This window comes from Mauremys reevesii, linkage group 4, assembly GCF_016161935.1.
Source record: "Mauremys reevesii isolate NIE-2019 linkage group 4, ASM1616193v1, whole genome shotgun sequence".
NCBI lineage: Eukaryota > Metazoa > Chordata > Testudines > Geoemydidae > Mauremys > Mauremys reevesii.
The window spans coordinates 130,322,671-130,344,399 of record NC_052626.1 but is presented as its reverse complement, the minus strand read 5'-3'; positions in this window follow the sequence as shown (position 1 = coordinate 130,344,399).

Below are 21,729 nucleotides of genomic sequence, written 5' to 3'. Positions count from 1 at the left end.
AAATAACTTGGCCAGGGTCACACAGGGAGTCTGTGGCAAAGCAGGGAATTGACCCCCAGGTCCCCCAAGCCTTAAGCTAGATGGAAATGGGAAAAAATGGGGAAAGAGTTAATCACACTTCAAAAAGATTTGGTTGGAGCACTGAGTGAAGGGTCCCTTTGGCTGTTATATAAGCAGGCTTGGCCATCCCCACGGGCTATAAAACATCTGGTCATGGAGAGTGTTAAAAGTGAGTATTGCAATGTGTTAATCCAGCAACAAAGAGTTAATGACTCCAGAACCTATACATATAGGACTAGCTGGAGCCCAGGTAAATTGTTATTTTCCTGCTGGGTTAGGTGGTTGCAATTAGCATTCTAGTTTGTAACCCAGCTGAATTAATTATTCTGGAGACTGGCTCTGCAGAAGAGTAGGTTGAGCCTTCAGTTGAAGTCTTTAAATCAAGACTGGGTGTATTTCTAAAAGATGCTGCAACTCCACCACAAGTTATTGGGCAGGATGCAGGAACCAATGCAGAAGCTCTCTGCCCTCCGTTATGCAGATCAGACTAGAAAGAGGATCACAAGAGTCTTTTCTGGCCTTAAGTAGCTAGGAAAAGCTGGCTGACTTTCAAAATGGCTAGATGTCTCCCTTTTATGGAATTTCTTTTCTTTGTTTAATGACAGTTCAGGTGTGTATTTTGTGAAGGGGACCCAAGCCACTGGTTTGTGGTAAAAACTATACCTTCACCCCAAACATTTTCTCCTGTATGTCTTGGGTTGGCAAAGTCTGTCTTGGTGCAGCCTGAAATCTTCTAGACTGAAATGCACCAAGGACCCTACCCCCCATTATCCCTATCAAACAAACTGCAATGGGCTCTTCCTGACACTGACCATGAAAAACTCTCTAGAGGCTGCAATGCCACTGTGTGCAAATCAGCCTGACATATGCAGGAAGATCTTCCTGCTCACAAGGTGCCTATCCAGGCTGTGCTAAGAGAAACTTCAGTAATTAAACAGAAACAACACCTATACACCTGATTCACTTAGCAAACCATCCTCACTTTCTAGCATTCCCACAAGGCATCACTCCAGTCCTGCCTCATCAAAAGCAAGTGCCAAAAGGAAGCACAGCCTAGGGAGGCAGCCCTTTTATACTGTAGGATTAGAGTCATGTGATCTCTAATCCCTTAAAGGTACATACCTAGATTTCACTTAAAATGAAAAATAGCAACCGCATCATCTCCATTTCTGTTCCTTTATATTCTGGACAGAAGTTAAAAAACTTCTCTCCCTTTTAAACAGGGAAGGGTGATGGTGGCTGAGTGTCAAGGTGCTTTACTACCCTCCTGATCACTGTGAGTTTGAGTCTTGCTCAATCTCAAACTGAGAGGCTACCCAGTTGCAAAAATTGTGCCAGATCCATTTGGTTACAGTGGCTGGAGCTGATGCTGGCTACATTGCTTATGAAACTGACATGCCTTAAATTCCAAAGCCTGGTTAGACCTGAAAAATACTGATGACAATTATTCAATTAATTATTGGTCATATTAGTTATTGTTATTATTCAGGCTTTGGTCCTCGCGCCACAGCTGGGTTAAGTTGCATTTTGTACTTAAAGCAGGAATTAATAAATAACAGTCATGAATTAATAGTTTAGGCGCTTATCTGGCCTCTATTCCCATAGTGCCTGAGCACTTAACAACACTCAGTTTATTTATCCTCGCACTCCCGCTGTGAGGTAGGGCAGGGCTATTGTCCCCATGTTACAGATGGGAAACTGAGGCATAGTGAGACTGAGTGACTTGACCCCAAGGAAGCCAATGATAGAGCAAGGAATTGGACCCAAGTCTGGACAACCATAGTTCCTCCCCTCTTCCAAGGATCTCAAAGCGCTTTACAAACATGAATGAATGACCTGTCACATAGCAGGCATGAGCTCTGTTTTATAGATAGAAAACTGAAGCACAGGGAGAATAAATAGCTTGGCCAAGGTCATGCAGGGAGTTAGTGGCAGAGCAGAGCCAAGCCTTGAACTCACCGCTCCTGCACCCAGGCGACTACCTTAACCTCTACACCCCTTGCCTCTCACCACAAAGAGAAACATACAGGGAGTGACAGACTGACCAGCTGAGCCTCCAGGCGACATTTCCCACAGGCTGTTGCTGAGGCACACAATGAAAATGATAAATTTCCTGGAGGAAAATATATGGTGCCTTGTTCTCCACTTGTGTAGCTGTGAAGAGCTGGGGATAAATTTTATAAAGGCCTTTTCCCTTTAAGGGGATAAATCCTCCAGCAAGGAGCAGAGAACACCCAGAAACCCCTTGACCCTGGCTGAAATCCCCGAGTCAACAAGTGGCCAAGCGGAGGTCAAGAGGCCAGCAAGCACTCTTTCTGCCCAGGCGCATCTGCCAGCGAGCAGCCTCGCAGACAGCAATCGCCAGAAAGGTGCAGTATTGATCGAACTGCCGGCCTCCAATGCTTCTTCCCCCAGACAGTAGCAATTATTATAATCAAGCAGTTGACTCCAATTACGCCTTACTCTCATTACAGCCGAGGGGACGGATGCAGCCACAGCAGCACGGGGAAAGTTTGCAGCCATGTCGCCTTGCGGAGCTTAATCTAAAATGACAGGGTGTGACACGGGGGGCTGGTGACCTTTCCAGCCTTCAGCTGTTCGTGTGGCAACAATTTCCAGCACCAAATTACACCCAGGCAGGGCTTGATTGGAGGTTCAAGACAGCGGGAGAAGGAGAAGCCATTAAAGGACTTCAACATTCTTCACAGCCCTATTTAAATACAATTTACATTCCAGCCTCCGCTGTTTGCACATTGTTAATTGCATCTCGTTCCTTATTTCATTTTATATTGGACGGGATTAATTATATTATTATTATATTATTATTTATTTTATTATTTTGTGCTGTTGTTTTTCAGAGGGAGGTTTTTCTAGGGGGCTGTCAATCTCAAAATACAGTTATATTTCCTGGGAGGGAAAATAGATTTAATAGAGTTTAAAGCCAGGAGGGACCAATAGATCATCCAGTCTAGCCTCTTGTCTACAGCAGGCCAGAGAATTTCCCCCCAGCTATTCCTGAATTGAGCCCAGTAACTTGTGTTTGACTGAAGCATCCTCCAGAAAGGCACCCAGGCCCAGACCCACAAAAGTATCTCGGTGCCTAACCACTCTTGAAGTCAATGAGCATTACGTATCAAAATACCTTTGAGGATCTGGGCCCCTGTCTTCATCTGACAACATCAAGAGATGGAGGATCCACCACTTCTCCTGGTAGTTTAATCCAGTGGTTAATCACCATCAAATGTAATTATACCGATGTAAGTTTCTAGTGTAGACTCCTTGCCAGTGTAATCACATTGTCATAACATACACACAACAGTGCCACAACCCATCCCAGGAACTTACTGCAGTAAGTTGTATCAGTGGAAGCCCTTGTCTTATACCAGTGCAGCTGATCTACAGTGGAGAAGGTGATTGGAGTTTGGGAGTTTGACTGGGACCATGTTGGACAGAGGAGTCAACTGTACAACTTGGATCCAGATTATTCTTCATATGATGGTAGCACTTGGAGGCCCCAGTTGAAATCAGGGCTCCCCCTTTGCTAGGGGCTGTGCATACACATAATAAGAGATGGTCCCTGCCCTGAAGAGCTTAGACTCCAAATGGACAGGAAAAAGGAAGAACTACTATTCCCATTTTACAGGTGGGGAAACTGAGGCCCATAGAAACACCCCCCTCCCATTTTGCCAGTGCTATGGTTAACAGAGGGTTTCCTCTTCCACTGCTGTTGGTCCCTGTGCTTAGACCAACCCGATGCCCACCTGCTCAGTCTTGGAGAGAAACAGGGCTTTAGTCTCCAGGGCTATCAGCACCACACCTTTCCCCAGTCCTATACCAACAATCTACACTGCTCTTCGTGTAGCAATACCTGCTGGGTGCTCGCTGGGTAACTTGTGAAAGAAGTTACATTGCAACTCTGTTTCAAATCAGGGTAAAGCTGACTACAGACTTGCTATGGGAAAGTTGCACCGGTGTAAGTTATGGTACAAATTGAAACTGATTTAAAGTAATGCAAAAAGATAAACTGAAATAAGAGTAAGAGTGGCTTTGTTTGTTTGTTTCTTTGTTTATGCTAAATCAAAATAAGCCATTCAAACTGAATTAAGGACATCCATACAACGTTTTGCACTACTTTAAATGGGTTTAAAGGCTGATTCAAGTTATATCAGTGCAATGATCTCCAGTAGGTAAACCCTAAATCCCATGGCCATTCTGGGAATAGATAGATCCATCTTTGCCTGGTGCCAAAGACTAGATTTGCCAAATGCAAATCTGATGTAAGCAGATGCAACACAGATGACTTTAACAGCTGAATTTGGCCCAACTCTCTACCTAAGAAGGCATTGTACACTTGTGTGAATGAATCCACAAGGTGCAGGACAAGAGGGCATGAAGCCCACCATTTCTAAACTCCTTTAAAACACCGTCTACATTAGAAACCTTGCACTGTTGTAATTAAATTGATTGAAAATGTAGATGTGCTTAGACTGTTTTAAACCACGCTTAAACAAGTTTAGCCTAATCCAGTAATGGACTGTATTAACCTGAATCAGTCTGAACGTGATTTAAAAGTGTCTATGTTGGGGGTTTCCAGGGGTGCCCCTAAATTATACCCATTTTACTGGGAAACTGAGGCGCACAAAGGGTATGTCTACACTACAAGCACTGCAACAGCCCTGTAACATAGGCACTTACTGCAGTGACGGAAGGCATTTTTCCATCTCTAGTAAATCCAGCACCCTCAAGAGGCAGTAGCTAGGTCTACATTAGGGGCTAGGTTGACCCTAATTACATTGCCTAGGTTGTAGATTGTTTCACAGCTCTGCATGATGAGGCTAGGTCAGCCTATCTCTTAGATGTAGACCAGGCCTAAGTGATTTGCCCATGGTCACAAAGGAAGTCTGTGGCAAAGGTGGGAATTGAACCCAGGTTTCCCAGACCTGATTCTGACCTAAATTACACCAGCATTGACAATTCTCACCACTTGTGGTGTTTCTTCTTAAAGCCCCAGCTCCTGGAGTCAGGTGGCTACATGAGGGTCTCAGGCAGCTTTCACTTTTTTTTAAAAAAAAAAAGTATGTTTCAAGCCCGCGTGGTGGTGAAGAAAAGCTTGAAAACAAAAATCAGAAAAGAACTGTCTTTAAGCATCATGATTTTTTAGCCAATCACAAGATTTGAGGGGGCCTGACTCATTATTTCAGAACGCATGTGGTTGTGAGTATGGGTGCCACCCCGCAAAGACTCAATGGGGCCTGGTTCTCATGTATACAGCTCCCTCAAAAGCGCACTGTTAACTCCACAACCTGCTGCTGTTCCCCAGCCCTCAAAGCCAATTATCATGGTGCTCTTTCCCCTGCCCTCCGCATCATGTGCGCTCCTCCCTCCCGGCCAATTCACGTTCTTGTTCAACAAAACGCAGCACCACAGAAGAATGCGGAGGGTTTGAAAGCCCCCTGAGAGCAGGTAGAGCCATATGTGCAAGGGCTCCTACCTCCTCCAAGAAGGGGAGGAGGGTGGGGGGGGGGAGATCAGTTTACATAAGTACTTTGCCATATGAAGAAATAATTTAGTGGTATTAATAGAGGTTAAAGTTTCCCAGGAATCTAAAACAGGCCCCTCAGCCACAGGTGGGTTCTTTCACTCGCAGGGATGGAGAGCGTAACCTGATTCCCATGAGCGAATGAGAGACAGAGGGTGATGGGAGGCAGAGACCGCGCCATAATTTGCATTGTGCAAAGAGGGTGTGGTGGGTCCCACTCGCATGCCAGATGATTTATTGCAGCCGAAGATAGGCCTTGAAACAAAGGCTTTGCCAGGGGACCAGCATGCTAACCCCCCATGCTGTCCACGTGTGGGGGAGGGGATTGGGAAGAGTCAGAGACGTAGGGAAATGGGTTGCCGGTCTTAAATGAGCTGGAAGTTTGGTTCCCAGTTAGGATTGGATTGGGAACTAAAAGGAAAACTTGGCTGAGGTTAGAAAGGGATTTGTGCAAATATACACAGCAGAAATACACGTGTCCTGAGCACACAAAGAACACACGCAGTGAGCATGTATGTACCAACTGAGCACGCACATAACATACATCAACACACAGAGCACGCACAGAACACATGACACTGAATGCACACACACAGCACACATACACAGACTGAGTAGGTGCATAACATACATCCACTCACTGATCATGCACAGAACACACACAGCATGCACATACACAGACTGAACATGCGCAGAACGCATGTCCACACACTGAGCATGCTCAGACCACACACCCGCATGCTAAGCACATCTAAACTACAGCAAACATGTAGACCATAAATAACTGATGTTCTCAGCTCCTAGAATCTTGCTCTTCTTCCACAGAATGCAAAGACTGATCCCGTGCCATGATTCATAGGCCACTTATTATCTCCCAGGCCTTCATCACTACTAAATTAGTAAAATAATGTGGAACCGAGGAAAATAGTTAGAAATAAGTGATTTGGGGTCTTAAATCACATTGTTTAGAATGTTTCATAACACTGACATTCTAGAACACAAGAGACTTTTAGAACACAGTGAATTCTAGAACTTTCAAAAAGCTTTCAAAATTACATGGGTTCCAGAACATGCCCTCTAAAGCCACAAGAGGCCACAATTCTCAGCTGATGGAAATTGATGCAGCTCCTTTGACTTCGTTTACACTAGCTGAGGATCTGGTCCCTTGACTTCAATGGAGCTACGCTGATTTACATGAGCTGAGAATCAGGTCCTTGGGTTCTAGAAATAATGTAGAACATTTTCAAACGTGTGGTAATTCCATTCAGGAAGGGACCTAGAGAAAAACAAAAATAATTGCTCATGCATTTTTCCCCCCCATAGAAAACTTTTTTCCAGACACTTTTTCCAGACATCCAATATAAAATATTTAAAATATTCTCCAGACTCCACAAAAACTTACATGTTTCCTGGGTTCTCCCATGAGTTATTGAAAACTGGAGTCCCTCCCTCGAGAGTTTGAAGTGTGGTCATGGGCAAGAGAGTGATTATGTAAAAATGGCCCTGACTTATTCAATAGACTGTCTCCCTTTGCTTCTTCAGAGACCTACCTGCTAACTTTGGTGGGAAAAGTAAAATGCAACCGCAGAGTCAGTCCAACTAGGGGAGAGTGACTAAGATTTAGAAAAGGGACTAGTGACTTAGGTTGAGGCACTTCAAATGAGCCTGATTTTCAGAGGGGTGGGTGCTCAGCACTATATAATCTATAAATCAGGCCCCTTTAAGATGTCTCAAGGTTGGCTCCAACCCAAAACTGGACGCGCCTGAAAACACTGAAATTTCATTGGAAAACAGAAAAACACAACAACCAGTTTTCTGTTTTTCAATAAAAACCTTAAAAAAATCAGTGAAAAAATGTAGATGTAAACAAATATTTTTTGTTTTCTTCAAAAATGTTCATGAATAACTAAGAAACTTTTTGGTGATCCCGCTCTATTTTTAGAAAGTAGAACTAAACTTTATGCACATCTCAGGCTCACTGTTAGGGTGGGGCTCAATGCCCTCCCGTTCCAGTACGTGTAAATGATTAATTATTGTTAATTTGTACTATGGTAGTGCCTGGAGGCGCACTCCAATACCAGGGCCCCACTGGGTTAGGTGCTGCACAGCCACGTAATGAGAGACAGTCCCTGCTCCGTAAAGCTTGCTGTCTAAATAGACAAGCCAGCCAAAGAGTGTGAATAGCAGGAAGAAACAGAACGTCCCTCTGAGTAAATAATGTGCTGGTTTGCAAATGCCATATTAGGCCAAATCGGATGCCTCCACTATCTGCCAAGAGTCCATCAGTCCATCTACAGTTGATCCCACTGCTCAAGAACCAAACTGAGAGGACTGTTTGTTGCACAGGAGGACAGAGGACTGACAAACACATAGGCAATCAGATAGTGTGGTATAAAAACCTGAGAATAACAGATCAGTTGGGTTCTATCTATCTACTTACCTACCCTAGATCCTTTTTCTATCTGGTGTATTTTACACATCCCTACCCTATCTTGGGACTACCTCCTACAGCAGAATCCACCACAAAGCTTCGCTATCAGTTTCACCGTGATGCATGATGCAGAAGAGACTCCCACTCACTTTCCCATACCTGTGCTGGCTGGCAGGATCAAAACCTCATCAGTAAACCCAGCCGATGCAACTCAAAAGACAAGCAGAGAGCTGGGGATCCAGCAAGTAACAAGGTGGCATTTTTACATCGCTGCTTTCCTAGCCTAGAACAGTGTTGGAATCAAAGGGACCTGTAATACCCTCCCTGGTTTATTTAAATATCAGTTTGTCTGGGGCGTGAACTTTGCCGGCTACAGTTTCTACAAAATGCTTAACTCTTTTCTTTTCCTCTTCCTTTTTTTTTTAAAGCTTTCCCTTTCTCTCTCTGCTGCTGCCCAGCTCTCTCCCACCCCAGAGCCTTCCAGAAGCACTGGCGTGTTCTTTAACCCAGGCATGAAACAATTCCACAGCCACCAATTGCGATGTTTCAGATAACATACGGAGAATGTAAATCCCGTCAGCAAGTGCAATGGCCATAAAAGGCTAAAATGGATTCCTGCAGATTAGAAATAAAACACAGAAAGGGCCCTGTTCTCTCAGTTTCCCCACCCCTAATCCCCCCTTCCCACCACCTCCCCCTTTAAAAAATCTGTTGGAAATGTGAGGGTTATGTTCTTTTTTTTTTTTCCATCAACTTAAAAGAAAAATAAAATACATTCCAGGAAAAGGACTGCTGCTAAGAAAACTAAAACCAGAAAATGCTTAAAGATGTTTTAATGACTTAAACACAGGGCCGGGATTGTGTCTAAAAGTTTCCACATTTAAAAAAAAAAACAAATTCAATATTAAATAACCCCCCTCCCTCCTAGCACTGCTGCTGTTTTTTTTCCTCTAACCCTCTGATTTAAGGTGTGTATTATTAACACGGCTGGTGCGAACAGACGCGAGGTTGCATTCAGCAGAGGGTATGCTCCCATTCCAAACCAAAAAGGTACTAGTGGAATCGCTCCTGCAGCTGATGAAGCCCACGTGAGAGCGAGTCCAAGACGCTGTTAACAAGCAGCTGACAAGTTTTTACACTAGGAATTAGACCTTCATTTAGAGAGGGATTAGCTGAAATCTTCCCTCTAATTACAGAACCAGGCGAACTCCCAGCTCCACGCTTGCTTTGTTCGGATGGGTGCACAAGGCTGCTTGCCAGACAAAGCTCCTACATACAGCCAGAGGTGTGGTTCAAGTCCAGTTTCACAGCCCTGGGATGAGCCGAGTGGGGTCAGTTCTCAGCTCCACTCTGAAGCCGCCCCGTGTAATTTGTCACGACTGGCAGTTTGTATTGCAGAGGGGCCCGGCTGCTGATCTGGCATGAAGGCTGAATTGAATCCTTTCATGGACTAGACAGTGTGGTCCCTCTAGGTCAGGGCTGAGGTTAGGGCAGGGCAGGGCATCGCAGCTGTCTGCTCTGGAGGCCTTTGGATATGTTCAAAATATGGTGTGGGGAAAGCCCTGTGTTAAATGTTGGCTTTCCTGTCCATCCAGGGAAGACTCACTTCCTTATGTTAAAACCAACAGGGGAAAGTTAACACAGAGATATACTGTTTTCAAGGAACAAAGTTGAGAAGCACTGGTTAAACCAACAAAATCTAGAGTCTTCAGAACTCAGAGTGAAACACGGTCTTTAAATTGCTGCTTTGAGGCTATATAAATTATGAGATTACAGCAGAATGCCAGCTCTGCTATATTTAAGGTAGGTAGATTAGATTACATTAGATAGCTAGATAGATAGCTAGATGATAAGATTTCAAAGCTAAATCGTCCTCAAAACTCACTCCTTCAAAGTCAACACAACAGTTATTTTACACACAGGCACAGGAGGATGCTTGTGCACACACACATACACGCCTACTCCTGCACAATCACATATGCACGGGGCTGTTCTGACAAGCTAACTCCAGCTCCTACAGTGCAGCAGCCCCCCAGCTCAGCCCTGTCCTGTCACTTTACAGGCATTCCCCTGCCCATCTCTGTAAGGTCCTTGAATGTCCCCCATCGCTGTATCTGAGAGCCTCATCGTCTTCAATGCATTTCTCCTCCTCACTATCCTGGCAGGTAGGGCAGCACCAAGGCACCTGCTCAAACTGACACAGGAAACAAGTGACTCTGCCCTACATCATTCTAGGAGAAACACTGTTCTCCCCTCTCCAATCCTTATCCCCCAAGTGCTCTGCTCCCTGCTCAGCCTGAAAAAAGGGCAAAGCCATGAGGGAAAGAACAGAAAGGGAGCAGCTCGTCAGTCAGCTTGAGCCAGGTGTAGGGAGTGAGATGAGACGGGAAACTAAAAGAGCCAAGAGCAGGAAGGAGTGAAACAGTGCAAAGCTAGAACATTGCCTGGAAGGGGATTCTAGAACTCACTGGTGTCATTTCCAGAGCTGTCCTGCGTACAACTCCACTGTCCCTTCTCCACCCAAACTCTACACCAGCTGTCCGCACTGTCCTACCATGCAATAATCTGAACCTGCTTGATGCCAAGAGGCCACTGAAGCCCATGGGTGTTGAGGATGTCTGGTAACTCCTTGGAGCAGGCCATATCATAGCGACTAGGGCTGGCCAAATTCTCAATATATCCATAAATATTCTCATTGAAATGTTTCATGGCATGGGGGGAAAGTCAAAGACATTTTCTCAAGATGCATCCCTATTTTCCAACTGTTTCTAACAGGAAAAGGATCTAGAATTCTTTCTGTTATAACACTGCCCTTCAGGATCTCGATGGAAAGAATTCTAGAACAACTATTCATGCTTTTTCTAGAGCCATCCAGATGCTAAGGGGAGTTTATCTAGTTTTTGGGCCAAATCCTCAGCTGGCATAAATTGGCTTAGCTACGATGCCTTCAGTGGAACTATGCTGATTTGCACCAGTTGCGAATCTGGCCCTTTCTTTTTATATGTAAGTTGGCTGTGAAACCAACTTTGACAAACATTGGAGGAAAAAAGCAAAAAGCTTTTAGCTTCTTTTTTTTCTTAAGTCAGACCTGATGGATAAAAGGTCTTCTCACAGCATTGGGAGATGGAAAGCACCCCCCAGAGGAAGCCTGTGGAGGAAGCATGGGTGGGAAGAATCCACTTGAAACTCAAACAAACAAGACTTTCAATCCTCTACACCGGCTTTCTCTTCCCTACGCAAGGAATCTGAGCCCCTGTTCTAGATCACCCCCCAAGCTCCTACTGACAACCAGCCTCTTGCTCCATTTGAAGATTCATTTCTCTTTTAGAGGTGTGTGTGTGTGTGTGTGTGTGTGTGCATAAGACCTCCCCAGACCTCAAAGACACACATAGACCACTCACTTTCCAGGCATAGTTTCCATTGTATTCTTCCCAGATGAACTTTTAAAATGTGTGTGTTTTTTCCTTCTCTGCAAGAAAAAAAAAGGAGAAAGAAAGGCTTTTAGTAGGTTCATAAACCGACCCGTTGCCAAGTGGGGTATGTGCATGGAAGGGGGGAGCCGAGGGTCCTTAATCCGCCCAGTTTTTGATAAATAGAAGACATTCTAGTCATAATAAAACGTGTTTTACACTTGGGGGAAGGGGGGAAGGGGGAGACTTGGCCGGGCACCGCTGGCTTCTGAGCCCAAACAATGAGGTTAAGAAACATAACTGTAACGCATTAGTAAATTGACAATGAAATTGCAGTTACTTCACTGGCTCTTTATTAAATAAACACAGCCTGAAATGGACCTGTCTGCCCCGGAGGTATTTGTGTAGGGTTCATATTACTAACTCAACACTGCTGCTAACACACACTCCGGAGCTGCACACCCTGGAGTGCAAACACATTCCAGAGCAGAACCCTGCAAGGTGGGACTGACCTCGCTTTTCCCCTTGTCACTTTTTCCCTTTCATTTAGACCCCAGATTTTATGGCCGTTGGCGGCTACCGCGACATCATAGCCCAGAGTCGCAGCTCCTTTCAGGACCAATAGAATGAGAGGTGTGCGAAAAGGCATGTGCCAGCAGCACCTTCCTGGACAATTCCCCACCCACATGCAGTGCCCCTTTTCCTGCTCTGCTCCCAGCCAAAGGTAAATGTCCTCATTCCCCAGCACCCCTCAGCACATCCTGCATAAAACTTTATCCAGCTTCTACCCCACTTTCCTCCACCTACACAGAGACCTAACCAACAACCATCCGCCCTGCGCCGACACACAGAGACCTAACCAACAACCATCTGCCCTGCGCCGACACGCAGAGACCTAACCAACAACCATCCACCCTGTATGACACACAGAGACCTAACCAACAACCACTTACCTTGCACCAACACAGAGAGACCAACCACTCACCCCGTACCAACACACACAGCCCTAACCAACTCCCATCCACCCTACACTGAGACACACAACCCTAATCAACAACCATCCATTCTGCATTGACACACACAGCTCTAATCAACAACCATCCACCATGTACCAACACTCAGAGATCTAACCAACAACCAGCCACTCCTCATTGATGCATGTGGCCCTAACCAAGACCCATCCACCCCACACTGACACAAAGTCACCTAACTAACAACCACTCACCATACATCAACTCACATGGCCCTAACCAACCATCCTGTCCCCTGCAGCTACACACGCAACCTTAAGAGGCAACCATAACCATCACAATTAAAGACACAACCCAAATCAACAACCATTGACTCTAGGCCTACATGCACAGTCCTAACCATCTTTTCCCCTACACTTCCACACACAACCCTAGTTAAGTACCATCCATCCCAAATCTATATGCACAACCCCAGCCAACTCCCACACCTACCTGCACAGACAAGATACAGTCACCTGTTCCTGCATCTATCAGCAGCTAACAGGCCCCTGAATGGCTGCAGCTGTCCTCTGGAGACGGGACACTCATGTTCATAGCATGTGAATGATGGGGATTTTCAGCAGCACCAGGGGTCTGTTGCAGTCTCTGCTACCATCATGTGCTTGGCCTTGGCACGCTTGTCTCTTGGTTCCAAGATATCCCTCCTGCAGTGTCCCATCCTTTCAGTGAAGAATTCTGTTCCTGTCGGTTGCTATAAGCAGAGAGCTTATGTTCCCCTTCCATGCATGAAACAATAAAGCAATGAGATAAGGGCCCAATCTTGCTCCCATTGAAATCGATTGGAGTTTTACTATTAATGGGAGCAGAACCAGTGTCTTAGAACAGATACAATAGAGAGCTATGTATGGCATAGAACAGAGGTTCCCAAACTGTGGTCTGCAGAGCACTTACTGGTAGGTCCCGGGACAGCAGGCTGGTCACATGGTGCTGGCTCCTCATCCTTTCCAGGTGCCAGATTTAATTAAAATACATCGAAACTAAATCCATATTAAATATGTTCTTAATCATGTTACTTTTCCAGGGAAGCAAATGGTGCAGTTGGCACTGATTAATTAACCACCAGAATAAGGGGTGTGGTAAATTTTCCATCACTTGGAGCATCTAACCCACGTTTGGATGTCTCGTTCTAGAAATGAATGCTACAAGTTACTGGGCTGAATGCAGGAAATGCAGGGTGACATCCTGTGGCTTGTGTTATGCAGGAGGTCAGATAAGATGGTCCTAATGGTTCTTTCTGGCCTGAACATGGAAGATGAAATCACAGAAAAGTGATGTCTTCTGGCTTGACAAGGGGATTTGAAATGTAAGGACGTGCAAGAGAGAGCTGAGTTAATTACTTCATCTAGGTGTATGCTCAAAAGGGTGCTCACCCCTCTGCTCTATGCATTCTCAGCATAACTTTAATACAGCCTAAGTGCAGTGGCACAATTCAGGGTAACTCTCCACCAGTGAGCCAGACAACAGAGAAGTCAGAGAAAGCCCCCTCCCACTCCAACAATTCCTGAGCTGAACAACTCCCGCACATTCTCAAAGGCCAGATGAGTTTTGCAACACACCCTAAAGGTCATCAGAGAGGGGCTATTTCAGACCACTGGGGAGAGCGAATTCCAAAGCCACGGGGCTTTCACAGAGAACACCCTTCTCCTTTATACGGTCCTGAGCATCTCTGTTCATCTCAGCTGAGACAGGGAAATTGGGGAGGTCTCTCAAGTAGGCAGGTCTCAGTTCCTTTGCACGGCTCCACCTACGCTGGTCCTTTCAAAGAGATACTGTCAATGTAAAAACCATCAGAAGGGTAAAATGGTTCCTCGCCTAGTCAAACAGAATTTAAAAAATTACAATGTACCTACCCGTTCTAAAAGCTTCATCTTTCATCTGAGTCCAGCTCTGACTATGCATTTTCCCTTAAAATTCAACATCAACCTACTATCATGAAATGGCTAGAATGACACCAGTGTCCTCTAGTGGAGGAGTCCAAAACTGCTCTCCAGTGTGTCAGAGACCCCATACTTCTAAAGAAGATTCTCCTTTAGTGGACGTGGTGCTTGTGCTTTCACAACAGCGGAATCTGCATTCTATCCTTGCTGGTCCCATAATGTTCAAAAGTGACTATGGTGAGCAGCGCAGTGTCACCAATGTGTGGGTCTCAGTTGTTCTCACGCAGTCAAGTGGCCAGCTTTGGTTGGGCTGACAGGCTGTGCCAGGCTGACACCAGGGATTGAACTGGGACCCTCCAGCAATAAACACATGAGTTGCGGTAGCTTGGGCTAGTGTTGTGTCTTTATGTCTTTTGCTCTTTGTGCAACAAAACTATAAAGATACCACAGAGGCACAGTTGGGTCCCAAATATCTGTGTTCACTAACTATACACAAATATGGCAGGCCTAGCTAAATACACACTGCGACTCTGGTTACTGGCGACGACATCTAAAACACAGAATGTGGTGAGCGCCATTAGAGAGCTCACCAACTACTTAAAGGGACTCCATCCCATTCATATACACTACAGTCAAGGAACTAGAGTCAGCCTATAATTGAGTCACCTTCTCTGTGGATCAGGCACAGAGGGGGGATATGTAACACACACCAACCAATGGGCTACCCATAGCATATTTTTTTCTCTCACAGATGGCTTTACAGTCCCATTCCCCGTGCAATGGTTTGTCCTCTGCTTTCAAAGAGCCTGGCATCCGTCCCTCCCTCCCTTCCCTATTTCCTAGGCATTCACTTGACATCTGGTAGGGAGGGATATAAGCAACCCAGTAATGAAACCTCACCCTGTCTCTTTCCCGCCTGCTTGACAGAGAACAAGTCAGACCTGGGCCTCACCAATGAGTTAAAAAAAACAACACACACACACACCACAATCCAGCAGGTCAGACCATTTTAGCATATGTACCTTTTATTTGTAGCAGACTGTTAATAATTAAGTGATGCCTTTCATACAGACATTTACAATAATTTAACCTTGCCCTCACTGGGTAATTTATTCTTTGCAGAAGCCAATAAAAATAAAGGCCCCGCAATTTTGTCTCTCTCTTTCCCTCTCTATACATATATATATATATATGTATCCAGAATAGTGTAATAGATTTCACATATTGTACCGTAGGTATCATTAAGGTAACAGAGCCAAGTGTCTCAGTTCATATGACTTTCTTTATAGGTGCCTCATAATCCACATAAAATTGAGCTTATGTTTCCCCTCCATCCCCTGTTTCTAAATCAAGAGGAAGGGCTCTCTCTCTCTCTCTCTTTTTTCTTTCTTGATTTTGGTCCTTGGTGAACTAAATTTAAAATTTGCCATAAGGCACACAGGAATTGCCAAACTGGAGTAGACCAGGGTCCTATCTAGTGCTGGATCCTGTCTCCAACAGCAGCAAGGATCAGATGTTTCAAAGAAATATGCAAGGAACACTCCATAATGGCCAATTATAGAATAACCTGCCCATCGAGGAAGATTCTTTCTACGTTTGTGGGTGATCTGCTACCAGGGGCGGCTCTAGGCACCAGCAAAACAAGCTGGGCGGCAAAATCTAGGGGGCGTCCCCTGCGGCCGGAGGGGGTGGCAGGATGGGCCGGCGGGAGGTCCACCGGAGCCCCGGGAGGACCGGACCTGCCGCAGGTATGACTGCGGAGGGGGCGCTCGTCCCGCGGCTCGGCTGGACCTCCCGCAGGCATGACTGCGGCAGCTCAAGCGGAGCCGCCGGACCCGCGAACCGTCCAGAGCCGCGGGAGGTCCAGCCGAGCCGCGCAGGACCAGCGGTCCCTCTGCAGTCATGCCCGCGGGAGGTCCGCTGCTCCCGCGGCGCCGGGGCGCCTCCCGCGCATTACTGCTTGGGGCGGCCGAAAACGTAGAGCCGCCCCTGTCTGCTACCCCCAGTTTCAAGGCTGCAGAGTGGAGAACCAACCCGCAGCCATCCGAGGAGGGAAAGTGGAATGTGTACAAGGGAAGGGACCAAACACACAGATTTATTTCCTCTCCCTCCCCCCCAAAATAAAAAAAATAAAAGCTAAGTTTAGTACTGCTGGCTGCGCTTCCCCAAAAAGTCCTGCAGAGGCTACACAGAGAAACAAAAGAACAATATTTTCCCCCAAAGAAACATTAGCAAAACACGTTCATTAAAACGTACACAAATTCTATAACAGGCCTGATGCGCTGGAAATCTCAGGGCTGCCCGGTGCCTGTGAGCCAGCAGTGCTGGGGAAATGCACCTAGAGGCCTAGGCAGCTTAGTTTCCCCATCAAGGCACAGTGCAAGGGATTGGTTCGCCAGTCCACCACACAATCTCACCTTCCTTTGGAACAACAGGTTCTTAAGGGACAATGAAGCAAACGCTTCACCAAATCTACATTTTGAGTCTTCTTCTGGCGTGGGAGGGGGAAGGCAAAGAGGCCATAGCTACTGGTCCCACGTGCCTGCTCTAATCGCAGCGTGGCGGCTGTTTGGCCCGCATGAGGTGATGGAAAACTTTCACCAGCGTCAGGTGTCATTGCAGAGCCTGAGCTGCTCCGGTTACACTCTCGGCAAGTGTTATAAACACACAGGCACAATCTAAATATTTATTGCACATGAAATCTCCCGTCTGCCGTTCAACGGCAGAAAGAGAGCGGGAGGGGGAAGTGCAAGGTGATTGTTGCGCAGAATCAAATGTGAAATCAAGATGTATTTTGTACCCAGGAATGGTCATCACAGAAGGGTTTGAGCCAGGAGTCTGACACAGCTGCCAGGGTATTTTTTTTTTCTTTCCCCTGGCCCCTATGTAAGGGATTTGCCACAGCCAAAACTCAGAGGGGCAGATCCCCAGCTGGTATAAAGTGCTACCGTTCCATTGTCTTCAACTGAGCTAAACTGATTTACACCAGCTGGGAAACTGGCCTAGAATGTGATCTGCCTCTTACCTAGCACCCCCTAGGAGTCAGGTGGTTTGACCCTTCTGGACAGCAGATAGACGGCAGAGCAGCTGAGGAAATGATTTTTTCCCTTGCAAAAAATATTGACACATATTTTGTTGATTTTTTTTCAAAATTATTCAGATTTCCATCGACAACTGAAAGTGTTCTGGGTTTTGGCAACCAAAATTAACCAGTATTAACTTGAACAAAAATGTATTTTTCGGTTGCCAAAAATGAAACCAATGCTGGTTTTCACTTTTCAATTAAAATGGACTTTTTCCACAAAAAATTCCGTTTCATCAAAAAGCCAAGTTCTATTGGGGAAAAAAAACCCACCTCATGTCTATGGGAAGTTTTTGACCATCTCTAATAGAGGGGAAGATTTTTAGGTGTCCTGACTGGAGCCTTTGGACATGACTGTAGTATGAATATTAACTGCCGACGATAGTTTCTAGGGCTCTGATCGCCTTAGTATCTGGCTGCTAGCTAGTCAGAGAGTGCTGGAGTATGTGAGCATGTGCACAGCTCTGGGAATGTGTGACTGTGTGTTCAAAAAAGGCAGGGTTCCCAAAGCTGGTTTTAGCTCAGCACCAGTATCGGAGCAGAAGGTTTTGATGTTATTCCTGAGCTAGCCCCAGGAGTGAATTCAAATATCCAGGCGGTTGCAACTCAAAGCTAGAGTTTGCACAACCATTGCCTTGGCTAGTGGAGGAGCTGGCTAGCACCAGCTCAGGCTGGCTGAAGCTGTGGCAGGGATCAGGGCAGTGAAACACACTAGGTGTCGCTGGGATGAGCCAAGTCTATTATGTCCTAGTTTGGGTTTAACCAAAATAGTTCAGATTCCTTAGAGCTCTGCTCTGCAAAGGTGTTGAGCAATTCTGGTCTCCCATGTCTAAGGAAGATGAATTCCAATCAGAATAGGTGCAGTGAATGCTGGTAGAGGAACTAATGGATATAAACTGATCCATCAACAAGTTTAGTCTTGAAATTAGACAAAGGAGTGAAGTTCTGGAACAGCCTTCCAGGGGAAGTAGTGGGGGCAAAAAACCTAACGTGTTTTAAGATGAGCTTGATAAGTTTATGGAGGGAATGATATGATGAGATTGCCTACAATGGCTTATGGTCCATCTGCAATTGCTCTTAGCAGATATCTCCAACAGCCAGAGATGGGACACTGGATGGTGGAGGGCTCTGAGTTAATAGAGTTCTTTCCATGTGTCTAGCTGGGGGGTCTTGTCCACATGCTCAGGGTCTAACTGATTGTCATATTTGGGATTGAGAATGAATTTTTCTCCAGGTCAAATTGGCAGAGGCGCTGGGGGGGTTTCACCTTCCTCTGCAGCATGGGGAAAAGGTCACTTGGTGGTTTGAACTAGTGTGAGTGGTGGATTCTCTGTAACATCAAGTCTTTAAAACAAGATCGGAGGACGTCAATAACTCAGCCAGAGGTTATGGGCCTTTGGGCGAGGGTCTGTGTCCAGCGATGTGCAGGACGTCAGACTAGATGATCATGACGGTCCCTTCTGGCCTTAAAGTCTATGAGACTTCAAAGAATTGCTGCAGGGCCATGCAGGGCTGAACACTTGCTGTTGCCAAATTAAAATAAACTGTCAGTTTCAGTGTACCGCCGAATCTTAATCAGCTCAGTAATCGCTCAGGAGTAAGACAAAGTGGAGCCTGGTTTTAGTAATAACAAAGTCAGGACACGTTATAATTGGCAAGTCCAGCTATAAGTATAATCCTAGCAGGGCAGATCCCCAGCTGGTGTGAGTGGGTGTGGCCCTGCCGATTTCAGTGAAGCTGCGCCCCTGTACGCCAGCTGAGGCACTGGCCCAGCGCTCCAAAGGATTCCAAAGCATTTAAATTACAGACCTGATCCTGCAGCGCCTCTGACAGCAGGACTCACACTTCAGCCAAGAGGAGTTTTGCCCACACAAGAGATAGAGGATTGAGGTCTTTGTAGACAGGAATCACATTGCCTACCATTGAAGTGCAGCCACCTCTGGGTTGGAACATGGCAGCTGTACAGCAAGGTGCATTATCACAATACAAAACAGCTTAGTACAGAAAGTGAAGAATGTTGTGTCCAATCAGGCAGGTGGATTTAGGAAGGTAGAATTACCTAAACTCCAGCATTAACTAAGGCCCTTGCTCTTACAGAAAGTCCCATGCAGTTATACTTATAATACAACCATTAGCCAGTATTACCTTTACAAATAACTCCCCCAGTTCTAGCCAGCACTAGCCAGATTAGGTGTGTAATTGGGAATGGCATCGCGTTTTTCCTACTGCAATAGAGAAGGCGATGCATATGACCCCATTGACTCTGTGGGCCAAATTCTGCCCTCAACTCTGTAGTCCAGTGTAACCCTGATGGCTTTAATGGAGTTACTCTGGATTTACACCAGTGTAACAGCAATCCACTTGGCTACTTAAGTGGGGTGGTTAAGAAAGAGAGTAGCAGAATGAAAGAAAGAGTGGTGTGGGACATGATATTGGGGCTGGTTCTGATCTCATTTACTCTGATGTAAATCAGGAAGAACTCCATTTAAATGAATGGAGTTGCACTGGTATAGATGAGGAGGCTCAGGAACTGAAGAATTAGAGGTATGGATGCTAGAGGGAGAGAAATGACAGAGATACCTCCCAGTTGGTGAGATTGAGACGCTAAGATACAAAAGGATTGATTCTGTTCAGTCAGTCAGGAGTGACTCCACTGATGTCAAGGGAGTTACACTGGGGTAAAACTGGTGCAAAAGGGGATGGAGATTAGACCCGAAATCTCAGAAGAGTTCTGAAAGGAAAAGTAATTCACCTGGATTGCTTGTTCTTCAGAGGCCATCTTCTCCGGTCTGCATGTTGACGAGATCTCCTGTTTTCATTCACCAGGAATAGTATTCGCTTAAGTACCACGTAAGTCACTAGGGCCATGATCCTACAGCTGTCTTCTTGTGCCTTGCCCCCTCCCCCAAGCCGCATGGACTCCACACAGGTGCCAGGTGCTGCCTCCTGGGAGCGTCCTGCAGAACTGGGGCCTATTGGTATAAGAGGGATTTGAATGGTCCACAGGTCCTGTGCACAGCAATGAATTCCACCCTTTAAGAGACAGGAATCTTGGGGCCAAATTCTCTGCTGGCCAAACTCCACTGATTTCAATGACGTTCCAGCAGCAGACATTTTGGCCCGTGGTCTTTTCAGTGACACAAGAGAGCTCTTTCAAACAGAGTCAATGCCATTAAGTGTTTGCGGCGATCTCTTTGTTGAGCCACCGCTGTTGTTTACTGTGACCTCTACTGGAATAGAGAGTGTCTTCCTCTAGGTCAAATGGCCATCACTTAGCTGACAACATCATGAAGAAGTGTAAAGCTATTGTGGGCATTAAAAAAAACAACCAACCCCCCCCCCCCCCCAATACCTAGTGACTGAATCAAAGTCTCGAAGACTCAGCTGAAAATAAAAGACATTTGCCAGCAACTTGTTCTGGTTTTTTGAATGATTGTACAGATTAATTCATGGCCGAAAGAGAGAGATAATATTTACAATGGTGGCACCAACTGGGGAAAGCCCTGAAATGCTGAGCTAAACCCTCAGCTGGTGTGAATTGGCACATCCCTAGTGAAGTCCATGGAACTCTGTCGATTCTCACCAACTGGGGATCTGACCCTCTGCCTCTAGCAGTCTCCCTATCTACTGCCCCTAGGCATTTACAGATAGCTCATCAAGAGAGTATGTGAACGTTTGTCAGTCCTTCCTCTTTTCTCACTCTGTTGGGAAAAGCAAAAAGGATCCAGCAGGAATAACATGCTTTCTACAGCCTTGAACTTACATGTGGCCAATAGCACTGGAAGGTTCTAAGCCAGAACCATCTGGACAGACCCCTCTGGCTGTATGAAATGCCATTGAAGGCAGCGGGGTCCCAGTTCAAGAAAGCACCCCTGTTCAGGAAAGACACAAGTGCCTGGAGGAAGGTTTGCCCAGTGGCTGGGACTTGGGAGCCCGGGTGCTACTGCTTGCTCTGCCACAGACTGCCTGTGTGGCCTTGGGCAAGTTACTTTGTCTCACTGTGCCTTAGTTTGCCATCTGCACAATGGAGATAACAGCACTACCCTACCACCCAGGGGTGTGGTGAGAATGAATGCTGTAATGACTGTGAGGCACTCAGATGCTGTGGTGACGGGGGGAGGGGAGGTGGGCAGAGAAGGACCTTATATATAGACAACATGTGCTTAACTTGAAGCAGGTGCTTAAATCCATCTGAAGCACCTGCTTAATGGACTCAAGTTCTTTCCTGAATCAGGGCTGGGGGTTGTACAGAGTTCCTCCATATGGCTTCAATTGCAGGATCGGGGCCTTATTTAGCAT